The following is a 13,143-nucleotide window of genomic DNA, read 5'->3' on the forward strand; positions in this document are numbered from 1 at the left end:
ACATTTCACCCAGTTTATTTACATTGTCTAAATACCGGAAACATGGATGGGAGAATAGAGCTATTGGAGATCCCAGGGTTAATAGGAATATGATAACTGGGTACCAGGTTTGTCAGGGCCGCTTCAGCAGTTCATACTGCTGCTTCTACTCTTCAGCTGAGGAAGAGCTTTTGTCGTGGTTTAGCCGGCAGCTCAGCCCCACACAGTTGCTCACTCACTCCCCCACCGGTAGATGGGGGAGAGAATCAGAAGGGTAACGCTCGTGGGTTGGGATAAGAACAGTTTAATAATTAAAATTAAAAGAAACAACAACAGAAATGCAATGTAAAGGAGAACAACAAGAGGCACAAAACCCCGGGGCGGGGGGGAAGGGAGGGGGGAGGGGAACGAACCGCCGAAACAAACCGTACGTGACACAGCCGTTCACCACCCACCAACCCAATGCCGCGCCGCCCCTGAGCCGCAAACTGCCCCCCCTTAATATACTGGTCATGGTGTCACATGGTATGGAATGAACATGCCATTGGCCAGTCGGGGTCAGCTGCCTCAACCATGGCCCTGCCCCCCACCATGCAGCAGAGCGGGAAGCTGGAAAGGTAGCGGGAAAGGTAGCCGACTCCCCACGGTGAGGAGAATTAACCCCTTCTCAGCCAAAACCAGCACAGCTTTCATGATTAAAGAACTTAATTTTGCTTTGCTAGTGTAGTCAGCCTAGCAGAGATTCTTTCATAATACTGACATGATACACAGAAGCAGTAGCCTTGACTGGACTAAATCCAGAAACCAACTCAAACCACTCAATGTAAGGGCAGCCAAATTACAAAGACCAGTTAGAAAATTCAGACAACAAAGTGATCATTCAAGTGCTTAACAACTTGAGTGTTCCAATACTGACAAATATATTCAGTTACTCCATTTTAATTTGCTGTAAAGTCTTGGCAGAAGTTTCACAGAATCACAGAATGGTAGGGGTTGGAAGGGACCTCTGGAGATTATATTGTCCAACCCCCCTGCTTGACCATGTACACCTACAGCAGGGGGCACAGGAACGCATCCAGGCGGGTTTTGAATGTCTCCAGGGAAGGAGACTCCACAGCCTCTCTGGGCAGGCTGTTCCACTGCTCTGGCACCCTCACAGTAAAGATGCTTTTTCTCATATTGAGGTGGAACTTCCTGTGTTCCAACTTGTGCCCATTGCCCCTTGTCCTGTCATTGGGTACTATTGAAAAGAGCCCAGTCCCATCCTCCTGACACCCACCCTTTAGATATTTATAGGCATTGATGAAATCCCCCCTCAGTCTTTTCTTCTCCAGGCCTGGCTCCCCTTCATTCCCCTGCCCCTATAAGATTGTGGGCTCCCACACAAAGGTTCAAGTGGCTGTTAGGTAAGGACGGGAGCGGGATGGAGCAGGGATGGACTACGCCATGCCACACCACTGCCTGGCAGAAGAGGCTGATCAAACCCAAGTCTCTCAGCCTTTCCTCATAAGAGAGATGCTCCAGCCCCCTGATCATCTTGGTAGCTCTCTGCTGGACTTGCTCAAGCAGTTCCCTGTCTTTCTTGAACTGGGGGGCCCAAAACTGGACACAGTACTCCAGATGCGGCCTCACTAGGGTGGAATAGAGGGGGAGGATAACCTCCCTCCACCTGCTGGCCACGCTCCCTTTTATGCAGCCCAGGATACCACTGGCCTTCTTGGCCACAAGGGCACAGTGCTGGCTCAGGGTCAACTTGTTGTCCACCACCACTCCCAGGTCCTTCTCAGCGGAGCTGCTTTCCAGCAGGTCAACCCCCAGCCTGTACTGGTGTATGGGGTTGTTCCTCCCCAGGTGCAGGACCTTGCACTTGCTCTTGTTGAATTTCATCAGGTTCCCTTTGGCCCAGCTCTCCAGCCTGTCCAGGTCTCGTTGGATGGCACCACAGCCTTCCGGCATATCAGCCACTCCTCCCAGCTTAGTATCATCAGCGAACTTGCTGAGGTTACACTCTATCCCTTCGTCCAGGTCATTGATGAATATGTTGAACAGGACTTGACCCAGCACAGACCCCTGGGGAACACCACTAGTTACAGGCCTCCATCCAGACTCTGCCCCATTGATCATGACCCCTGAATTCTGTTGTTGAGCCAGTTCTCAATCCGCTTCACTCTCCACTCATCCAACCCACACTTCCTTAGCTTGTCCATGAGAATGCTATGGGAGACAGTGTTGAATGCCTTACCGATGTCAAGATAGACAACATCCACTGCTCTCCCTTCCTCGACCCAGCCAGTCATGCCATCACAGGCGGCTATCAGGTTGGTCAAGCATGATCTTCCCTTGGTGAATCCATGTTCACTTTTTCTGACAAAATTCTTTTCTTCTGCATGCCTGGAGATGACCTCCAGGATGAACTGCTCCATCACCTTTCCGGGGAGGCAAAGAGAAAAATGAATTGTTTGCAGCTGTACATATTGTCCCTGAGCTGATGAAATGTGGGACCTTTCCAACAGAACCTGTCACTAGTGGGGTCCCCCAGGGATCGATATTGGTCCCTATGTTATTCAATATCTTTATAAGCAATCTGGATAACGGCATCAAGTGTAGCCTGATGAAGTTTGCAGATGACACCAAGTTGAGTGGGGAAGTAGACACTCCAGAAGGGAGATCTGGATAGTCTAGAAGAGTGGGCCAGCAAGGAGCTTATGAAGTTCAACAAGGACAAGTGTAAGGTCATGCACCTGGGAAAACATAATCCGGGAGTGCAGTACAGACTGGGATCCACCTGGCTGGAGAGCAGCTCTGTGGAAAGGGACCTGGGGGTCCTGGTGGACAGAAAGCTCAATATGAACGAACAGTGTGCTGCTGCGGCCAAGAAGGCCAATAGGATGCTGGGTTGCATCAAAAAGGGCATCGCCAGCAGAGAGAAAGAAGTCATTATCCCACTCTACTCAGCGCTTGTCAGGCCACACCTGGAGTACTGTGTACAGTTCTGGTCCCCACTATACAAAAAGGATGTGGACAGGCTGGAAGGGGTCCAGAGAAGGGCCACCAAGATGATCAAAGGACTGGGAAGCCTGCCATATGAGGATAGGCTGGGAGAACTGGGTTTGTTCAGCCTTGAGAAAAGGAGGCTCAGAGGGGATCTTATTACAATGTACCAGTACTTAAGGGGTAGTTACAAAGAAGATGGAGACTCCCTTTTTACACGGAGTCACATGGAGAGAACAAGGGGGAATGGACACAAGTTGCTCTTGGGGAGATTCTGATTGGACATGAGAGGGAAATTTTTCACAGTGAGAACAGTCAACCATTGGCATAATCTCCCCAGGGAAGTGGATGACTTGGCCACATTGGACTCTTTTAAGATTTGGCTGGACAGGGTGCTGGGCCATCTTGTCTAGACTGTGCTCTTCCCAGAAAGGTTGGACTAGATGATCTGTGAGGTCCCTTCCAGCCTGGGATTCTGTGATTCTTTTACATTTCTATTTTGATCCTTGTAGATAAACCCTGAAGTAATTCATACCAAAATGAATTCATCTGGGGAAATTCTGTAGAACAATGGGAATGAGGCACATAATCTAGTGCACCAAGAAATCCGATTCTTATGCCCAGCCTATCAGTAACTTGCCAGGTATGAGCAGAGACTACGTGGTTGAATCTCTAAGCATTGCAGCAATACAAAGAAACAAGACTAGCAGCTGGCACTATCTGTTCTCTTTATGTGTTTCAGGAATAAACATGATATTGAAAAAGCTGTTATGTGCTAGCCAGATACCTTATTGTATCTAGAGTCGGGGAAAAACTCATATTTATCAGCAACTCAGAGAAAATAATCAAATTGTGGCAACAGAGTCAGTTTTACTTTCCCGCCAGATTGTCCTGGTTTCAGCTGGGATAGTGTTAATTTTCTTTGTAGTAGCTAGTATGGGGCTATGTTTTGGATTTGTGCTGGAAACAGTGATGATAATGTGGAGATGTTTTGGTTGTTGCTAAGTTGCTAGTAGTACACTAGTCAAGGACTTTTTCAGCTCCCCATGCTCTGCTGGGTGAACAAGAAGCTAGGAGGGGACACAGCTGGAACAGCTGACCCAAACTGGCCAAAGGGATATTCCATACCATATGACATCATGCTCAGTACATAAAGCTGGGGGAAGAAGAAGGAAGGGGGGACATTTGGAGTAATGGCATTTGTCTTCCCAAGTAACTGTTATGTGTGATGGAGCCCTGCTTTCCTGGAGACGGCTGAATGCCTGCCTGCTGATGGGAAGTAGTGAATGAATTCCTTGTTTTGCTTTGCTTGCACATGCGGCTTTTGCTTTCCCTATTAAACTGTCTTTATCTCAACCCATGAGTTACCTCACTTTTACTCTTCTGATTCTCTCCCCCATCCCACCAGGCTGCGTGGTGCTTGGCTGCTGACTGAGGCTAAACCACGACACAGATTAAGTGAGAAACAATAAGGAAGAACTTTCCCTAGTATGTTCTCAATCTCTTCTGCTTCATTGTGACACTTGAGTTTCAAAAACCATAAACCATAGTCAGAGTTTCTGGGGTATTTTTATTTTGAAGAGTTTCATTTAAATGTCTCATAAAGTTTTTAATAAATCTTTAGTCTAGGCAGTGACCAAGAAATAATCACCAGGCAATGCTGCAGTCCTCTCCAAGACCCCCAAACACAATTCTGATATGTCACTAGAGTATACCAGTACAGACATGATAGGATGCCCAGGTGCATGGACACAGTACAGTCCAGAGCACTGAGCAGATGGGTGGGAACCAGGAGTTGCTGCCCTGGAGGAGGAAGGGTCACAGTACCTTTGAGAACATGTATGCAAAATTTTCAGGACATGAGTGAACCACAACCTGAGATGGCAGATTTCCTGGGGGTTTTCTTCATGGACGTACTTCTCATTATACTCCATTGGAAAAATTGTTCTAAATAACTGAATGATTTCTGTTTTGTTTATGCCACAATATATTATACCACCCCAGAGAGAAACCTTAGCTTTGAATTGACTTTCTAATGCATTGAGGTTTTTTTTTCAAACTACATTTGAACATTCAGTCTTCTGTTCAGCCTCACCTCAGAATTCATTTGAACTTCCCCGCACTCAACGTAGTGCTGTCAGAGACACCAGTATAGCTGACTCTTATTTCCTTCTCCAGTTTTCTGTCTGTCTCCGTCCATGCTGTCTTCTTGCCTTCTTTCTATTTAGATCTTTTCCAAAGACCCAGTTTATTTTTGATCTCACAGACACATTAATCAGCTGTCTTCACCACCCACATGTTTAAGATGAAGAAAATGAAAACTAAAATGGTGACATTTTCTATGGGAATGTCAGAACATCCTACCTTGCCTGCATTTATTTCCTAAATAGTTCAGACAGAGACACTTGGGTTTGGGTTTTTTCTGTACAACAGAATCTTAACAAACATAAGTAATAATAATTTAATTACTACCTACTTCAGAATAGTCTAAAAATGTGTCAGTTGTTGTATACAGCATGCATATTGCATTCATATATGTTGCATAAATACATATTCCTTTATCTCCTGTGAATATATAAAGGAATGCTTGTCATGAAACTCCCTGCCTTAGAGAACTTATAGTGTGAGGCTTGTGGCCTTTTTTTTCTTTATTTCTTTACACTATCGATACATATAAAAATCCATGGCTTTAACAACAGCCTAACATGGTTTTTCTGGGAAATAGGATATGCTGAGCATATGGCAGTGGGGACTTCCTCACCTAAGCCCTTGGAGAATCTGAGAACCTTTGGGCATTCAAAGCCTGTAAATCAGAATAACTCATTTCAACAAGAAAGGGCATAATTTGACTCTTTCTTTTTTTTCTTGTCTCTCATTTGACACCATGTCTCAGGACCTGCTGGGAAGATTACAACCAGTAAGTAAACCAAGTGCTGGCATTGAGCATATTTTTCTTGGACATTCTGCATCTCCCTGCGGTTTAATTTCATTGCTTCATCAGGATCAAACATCACCCTGTTTTCCTACCTGCTGGGGACGACACAAGCCCCTTGGAGCCAGGTGTTTCTTCTGACAGTAAGGAGGACCATTCATTTGTAATGTCTCCTGCTGCAGCAACTCCAGTAATGACTGCAAAGGCAAGGCACCCAAAACAGCTGCACATCAAAATCTTAAAACATAAAGTTGAAAATACTGTAACTTACTTGGAAAGTTCTTTCTACTATGGCAAGCACACAGTGTTCTATTCTGGGAGATGGCTGTTTCACAAAAGTGTTCTTGTTTGCCTTTGTGAAGGATAGGACATTATCTACCTATGCATAAAACGCAGGAGCCATGTTATTTCTCCAACTTGCATTATTCATCTAGAACGAGAAAGCTTGTCTTGTCAAGAGGAAGCTTGTTAGGCTGGTTTGCTCTGCCTATTATTAATAAATAATTGAAACATCATTTTAGTAATCTAAATATAGAACAATGCATTTTATTTGTTTAAAAGCCAGAGCCAAGTGAATAACCAAAAGTTAATTTTGGCAAAAAATATACAGCAAGTTCTACAGAGGGGAAAGTTCATCATATTTTCACCTGCAGAAAGGCAAGTGGAAAAAAAGAAGAAATGAAGAAGGAAAACAGAATTCTAGCAGTTTAGGGCACTGAATCACTACTTTTGGAAAATACCCTTTGTCAAAAGAACAGGGCATGAAAGGGAGACAGGAGGCGGCCAGGATCAAGTCAGGACAGAAACAGAGCCAGGCAATCAAATGCAGAATGGGCTCTCAATTATTCATTGTTACACATCCTAATGTTGACATCTAGCAGCAGCTGGTTCCCCAGCAGTTCAATAGATATTATAGGACTGTGAAATATGGCACTGGTGGGCTTAACATGCAAAGTATTATTTCCACTTTTTGCAGAAACAGAAATCAGTGATATCTCTCAGCCTGCCACAGAAATTAACTGCATAGAAATTAAATGCTTTTCTTTTTGGTGTGCTATATTTTAACAACATTTTACTATTCTGCTTTACACAATTAATTCAGAGTTAGAGCTTGAAGATATGGGAAGAAACCTTCCAAAACACAAAATGCAACTCTTCTCCAACATTATTTAATTGTGGCTTTGCTGACAGTCAAGAAAGACTAGCAAGGCTTTTGTCCTTTCATTTGTACCCATTCATGTAGTGCAACTTCCCCAGCACAGCTGCACCAGTCACATCTGTAGCACAAACTTCTTGAAGTGTGTCCTGTAAGAACAGGACTATTTCTATCAGTGGTGACACTGACTTGTGCTGCTTTGGAGAGCGTATCAAACTGTAGACTAAATCTCTCCTCCAGCTTCCCTTCTGTAGTGTTGAAAAAACTTCTGTAAAAGTGGATGGTGTTTTGAGCAACAGAGAAGATCCAGGAGCTGCTGATGTATTAGGAACCAATAAGGAAACACCTGTAAAATGCCTCAAAGGAATTAGGGGATGTTCCTCTAAAAAGGTGACCAGGTCAATAGCCCAGCTGAAGTGCATCTATACCAATCCATGCAGCATCAGTAACAAGTAGGAGGAGCTGCTAGCTACTGTGCAGCTGGAAAGCTATGATCTAATTGCTATTGCTGAAATGTGGTGGGATAAATCACACAACTGGAGCACTGCAATTGGTGGTTATAAACTGTTCAGAAGAAAGAAAGAGGGGGGTTGCCTGCTATGTAAGAAAATGTATTGACTGCACAGAGCTGTCTTTGAAAACCAGTGATGGACAGGTTGACAGCTTATAGGTAAAAATTAGGGGCTATGCCAACAAAGGAAACCTTGTGGTTGGTGTTTACTATGGGCCCTCTGACCAAGGGGAGCCTGTAGATGAAGCGTTCTTACTTCAACTACAGGAAGCATCGTGCTTCCAGGCTCTGATCCTGCTGGGGGGATTTCAATTACCCTGACATCTACTGGAAAGGGAGCACAGCAAGCTGTAAGCAGTCAAGGAGACTCTTGGAATGCACTGAGGATAACTTTTTAATCCAGGTGATAGCCCAGCCAGAGAAGTGTTACTGGACCTGTTGCTTGCCAACAGGGAAGAACTAATTAGGGATGTCAAGATTGGTGGCAGCTTGGGCTGCAGTGATCATGCTCTGGTGGAATTCAGAATCTTGAGAGATATGGGCTAATAGAGTTAGGATGCTGAATGTTAGGAGAGCAAACTTTCAGTTGTTTAAGGAATTAGTAGGTGGGACCCTGTGGGAAATTTCCCTCAGGGACAAAGGAGCTGAACAGAGCTGGCAGTTCTTTAAGAAAGTTTTTCTTAGAGCGCAAGAGCTCTCGATTCCCATGTGTAAGAAATCAGACATGGAAGGCAGGAGACCAGTCATGTCTCAGTAAGGACCTGCTGGTCAAACTAAAGTGAAGGAAGGAAATGCACAGGCAGTGGAACCACAGATGTGTATCCTGGGAAGAATACAGGGATGCTGCCCAGATACGTAGGGATGGACTCAGGAAGGCCAAGGCATGACTGGAGCTAAATTTGGCAAGTGATGTGAAGAATAAGAAGAGCCAGAAAAGGAAGATTAAAGAAAATGTATTACGCCTGTTAAATAGGACAGGCGAGCTGGTGACAACTGACATGGAACAGGCTGAGGTACTCAACAACTTTTGCCTCAGTTTTCAATGGTAATATCTATTCCCACATCTCTTGAGTGGATGGACCTCAAGACATGGACTGGGGAACAAAGTCCCTCCCATCATAGGAAAAGATCAGTTCGAGACCACCTGAGGAACCTGAATATACACAAGTCAGTGGGACCCAATGTATCCCAGAGCCCTGAGGGAATCGGCAGATGTAGTTGCCAAGCCAATCTCCATGATATTTGAAAAGTGATGGCAGTCAGGTGAGGTCCCTGGTGACTGGAAAAAAGAGAAACATCATATCCATTTTTAAAAAGGGTAGAACAGAGGACCTTGGGAACTACCAACCAGTCTACCTCACCTCTGTGCCGGGGAAGATCATGGAACAGATCCTCCTGGAAGACGTGCCGAAACATATGGAAGACAGGGAGGTGATTTGAGATAGCCAGCATGGCTTCATCAAGGGCAAGTTGTGCCTGACCAACCTAGTGGTCTTCTACGATGGAGCAACTGCATCAGTGGACAAGGGAAGAGCTACAGATGTCATCTATCTGGACTTCTGTAAGGCCTTTGACACAGTCCCCCACAACATTCTGGCCACTAAATTGGAGAGATATGGATTTGATGGGTGGACTGTTAGATGGGTAAGGAATTGGCTGGATGGCTGTGTCCAAAGAGTTACACTCAAGGGCTCAATGTCCAAGTGGAAGCCAGTAACGAGTAGTGTCCCTCAAGGGTCCATACTGGGACCAATACTGTTTAATATCTTCATCAATGACATAGACAGTGGTCAAGTGCACCCTCAGCAAGTTCATGGATGACACCAAGCTGAGTGCAGTTGATTCGCCTGAGGGACAGGATACCATCCAGAGGGACCTTGACAGGCTAGAGGGGTGGGCCTGTGTAAACCTCATGAGGTTCAACAAGGCCAAGTGCAAGGTCCTGCACCTGGGTCGGGTAATTCCAAACATGGATACAGGCTGGGGGATGAGTGGACTGAGAGCAGCCCTGTGGAGAAGGACTTGGGGATATTGGTGGATGAAAAGCTGGACATGAGCCGGCAACGTGTGCTTGCAGCCTAGGAAGCCAACTGTATCCTGGGCTGCATCAAAAGAAGTGTGGCCAGCAGGTCAAGGAAGGTGATTCTCCTCCTCTAACTCCACTTTGATGATAACCCACCTGGAGTACTGTGTTTAGCTCTGGGGCCCCCAGCATAATAAAGACATGGACCTGTTGGAGTGGGTCCAGAGGAGGGCCACGAAGATGATGTGAGAGCTGGAGCACCTCCCCTATGAGAATAGGCTGAGAGAGTTGGGGTTGTTCAGCCTGGAGAAGAGAAGGCTCCAGGGAGGCCTTATAGCAGCCTTCCAGTATTTAAAGGGGGCCTACAGGAAAGATGGGGAGGGGCTCTTTATCAAGGAGTGTAGTGATAGGATGAGGGGTAATGGTTTTAAATGGAAAGAGGGTAGATTAGATATTAGGAAGAAATTCTTTATTGTGAGGGTAGTGAGACACTGGAAGAGGTTGCCCAGATAGGTTGTGAATGCCCCCTCCCTGGAAGTGTTCAAGGCCAGGTTGGATGGGGCTTTCAGCAACCTGGTATGGTGGAAGGTATCTCTGCCCATGGCAGGGGGCTTGGACTAGATGGCCTTTAAGGTCCTTTCCAACCCAAACTATTCTATGATTACAGCTGACTACATTTTATTTATTTGGAAAATCTGGGAAATCTATTAGAAATGGCAAAATATGTGATACATTCATAGAAATTCTTCAGAGTATGACCAATTTAAGCAATGGCTTATGTGGTCAGTTGACCCTGGCTGGATGCCAGGTGCCCACCAAGCTACTCTATTACTCCCCTTCCTCAGCTGGACAGAGGGAGAAAAATATGACAAAAGGCTTGTGGGATAAGATAAGGACAGGGAGATCACTCACCAATTACCATCACGGGCAAAACAGACTCAACTTGGGGAAATTAATTTATCACCAATCAGGTAGTAAGGTAGTTAGAGGAGGCAAAAACATTTTTTGAACAGTTGTAGAATGGGGTTGGGTATCTATATTCCTACTTCTACCTTGCACTCTTTTTTTACCCTCTTATTCATCTGATGCTTAAAAAGCAAGGAATGTCTGTAGTCATTCTTTAGCTCTCTTGGTAAGATCAAGGAAGTTCTATTTGCTTACTTACCTTAAGAGTTTTGCTTCTTTCATTAAGCTGGTTAGGACATAATTCCTTTTATTTATGTGTATGATTGGAGTACTTAATTCCCCTCATCGATGATCACATGCACAGCTTTGTCTCTTTTGGGGAGAACTCCGTTCCAGATCAGTAATTATTTGCTTAACTCTTCCACGAGTATGGAAGTTCAGAATATTTATCTGAGATTAGAGAAGGCCAAAGGGCAAAAGGCCACAGGCTTATAGGGCAAAAGATTAAATTCCAGTTTCTGTCTGATGCCTTTGAAGTCTTCTTCCATTTGCGTCCCTATCAATTCATATATGACTCCAGTTATGCAGGATACATACTAGATCACTGGAGGCATGCAGGGACTAATATAGACCCAAAATACTGTCACTTCCTTGAGGCAACAGCATCTTAAGGATCTTAGATATGGCAGTGTGGCAAGGAAATTCATCAGCTCTCCAAGGAACAATGTGCTAACTCTGGTGGGTTGACCCTGGTTGGATGCCAGGTCAGCATCCAAAAAATGCAACTTTAATTACAAAAAAATGGAATTGTGTTTTTCAGACTCCAACTACCATTTCAAAGTTGTGTCAAGATGTACCAGTCCTGCATATTGATTTTTTTTTAATTAACTGCATATTAATACATCTGCCTGGGCAACTGGCAGCCTAGCTACAACTATTATCTATGGTGAATAAGACCTTAACCTCCAGACCTGGCTGAAGAGAAACTAAATGCTGGCCATGAGCCAAATGCTCTTCTCCCTTATCGCTGTGTGTCATTTGGGTATTGCTGATCTTTTGCTTCCTTTTTCTATTTCATTAGCCTTCTGTCTGACTTCATCGCTGTCTTGCCCTTCATCCTGGAGCCTGTTCTGCAGGTGAGCTTTGTAGCTGCTTGACCTTCAGCCTTGCCTCCGAACACAGTTCCTGCACAAGTTCTTGGAAAGGTGCAAATTTTTCCACTTCCTTACTAGGACTCACCCTCACTTATCTTGTGGCTTCTGGAGATCTGTCATGTCCTAGTGGGCTGGTTTTGGCTGGGACAGAGTTAATTCTCTTCACTGTAGCTGCTAAAGTGCAGATGGCACATTGATGCTTTAGTTGCTGTTAAGTAGCGGGTAAGTGTCGCTAAATAGCACCTATAGTAGTTGGGGACCTTTCCAGCTTCCCATGCTCTGCCACGTGGGCAAGAGGCCAGGAGGGGCAGGGCCACAACCAAGACAGCTGACCCAAGCTGGCCAATGGGATATTCCATACCATGTGACATCATGCCCAGTATACTAACCAGGAGAGTTGGTGCATGGGGAAGGCAGTTGCTGCTCAGGGACTGGTAGCGTTGGGTTGGCAGGTGGTGAGCGGCTATGTCATGTGCCGTTTGTTTTGGTTGTTCACCTCTCTCTCGTTATTCTCCTTTTCATTGCATTGTTGTTGTTGTTGTTGTTATTATTGTTTCATTTTCATTATTAAACTGTTCTTATCTCAAACCACAAGCTTTACCCTTCTGATTCTCTTCCCCATCCCACCGGTGGGGGAGTGAGCGAGTGGCTGTGTGGGGCTGAGTTGCTGACTAAACCACAACACCCAGCATGGTCCTAGTCATTGACTATGTCTGCCCATATCTAAATAAATGTTGTCCTGCAACAGAAAGTGGGTTATGGTGTTATATCCGCCATGCTGAAAATGGTGTAGTGAGTGTTTTTGCTTGTTCCTTTTTCTTACATAAACTTCCAGCTCAAGGTAGCTAAAGGAGTCAGCTTCTAGGGTACCTGATATGATGTCAAGTGAAATGTGAGTGTTGACAGCCCAGGGAATTGTCTGAACAAACAGGTTTTCTAACACCTCCATACTCTTCAAGGCAGAGCGGGAGTTGAGATGCCTTTCATCACTGTGAAAGTCCTAAAATGGCAGTAGAAACAGACTTTTTTGCTGTAGCAGCTTTATTACCCTTCACTGGCTCTTCTGCTCTTTCAGACATTTTTGGTGTTAAAGAGACTAACAGAGGGGGAAAAGAAATGACCAGAGGATGGTAATTCTGGCACCAACTGAACAAAGGCTTTCACTGTGCTATGGGCACAGAACTCTTTCATGTGGTCTCTAGAACAGAATTAATTTCCAAGAGGTTTCTGAAGGCAACCTTGCATCTCAAGTGATCAATCCTCTCATTTTACATCCTTCCAGATCTCCCTCACTCAGTTGCACAGATCCTTGTCCATTAAGCAATGGATTCTTAAAATAGAGGGCGGGCTGGCACAATAAAGTACAATGAAGATAACCTCTTGCAGCATTTCATTACAGTGTGTGTAACAGACTGGAGCCCTTATGAATTTGGTCGTCACAGAGTGCCCAAATCTCTCCTCAGAAGAGCACAACAAGTCCATGCCAGAACA

At 45.0% G+C, this 13,143-nt stretch overlaps 2 long non-coding RNA genes across 2 annotated transcripts in view; both read right to left on the bottom strand.

Moving 5' to 3' along the window:
• Nucleotides 1–13,143, bottom strand: part of LOC142049855 (uncharacterized) — a 704,768-nt gene that overhangs the window by 282,216 nt on the left and 409,409 nt on the right. The window lies entirely within an intron of this gene.
• LOC142049857 (uncharacterized) lies at nucleotides 5,823–10,939 on the bottom strand. Its single transcript, XR_012657845.1, has 2 exons — nucleotides 10,758–10,939; nucleotides 5,823–6,099 (listed from the first exon to the last, which is right to left on the bottom strand). It is a non-coding gene; the product is annotated as an uncharacterized LOC142049857 (long non-coding RNA).

Source organism: Phalacrocorax aristotelis, chromosome W, assembly GCF_949628215.1.
Source record: "Phalacrocorax aristotelis chromosome W, bGulAri2.1, whole genome shotgun sequence".
Lineage (NCBI taxonomy): Eukaryota > Metazoa > Chordata > Aves > Suliformes > Phalacrocoracidae > Phalacrocorax > Phalacrocorax aristotelis.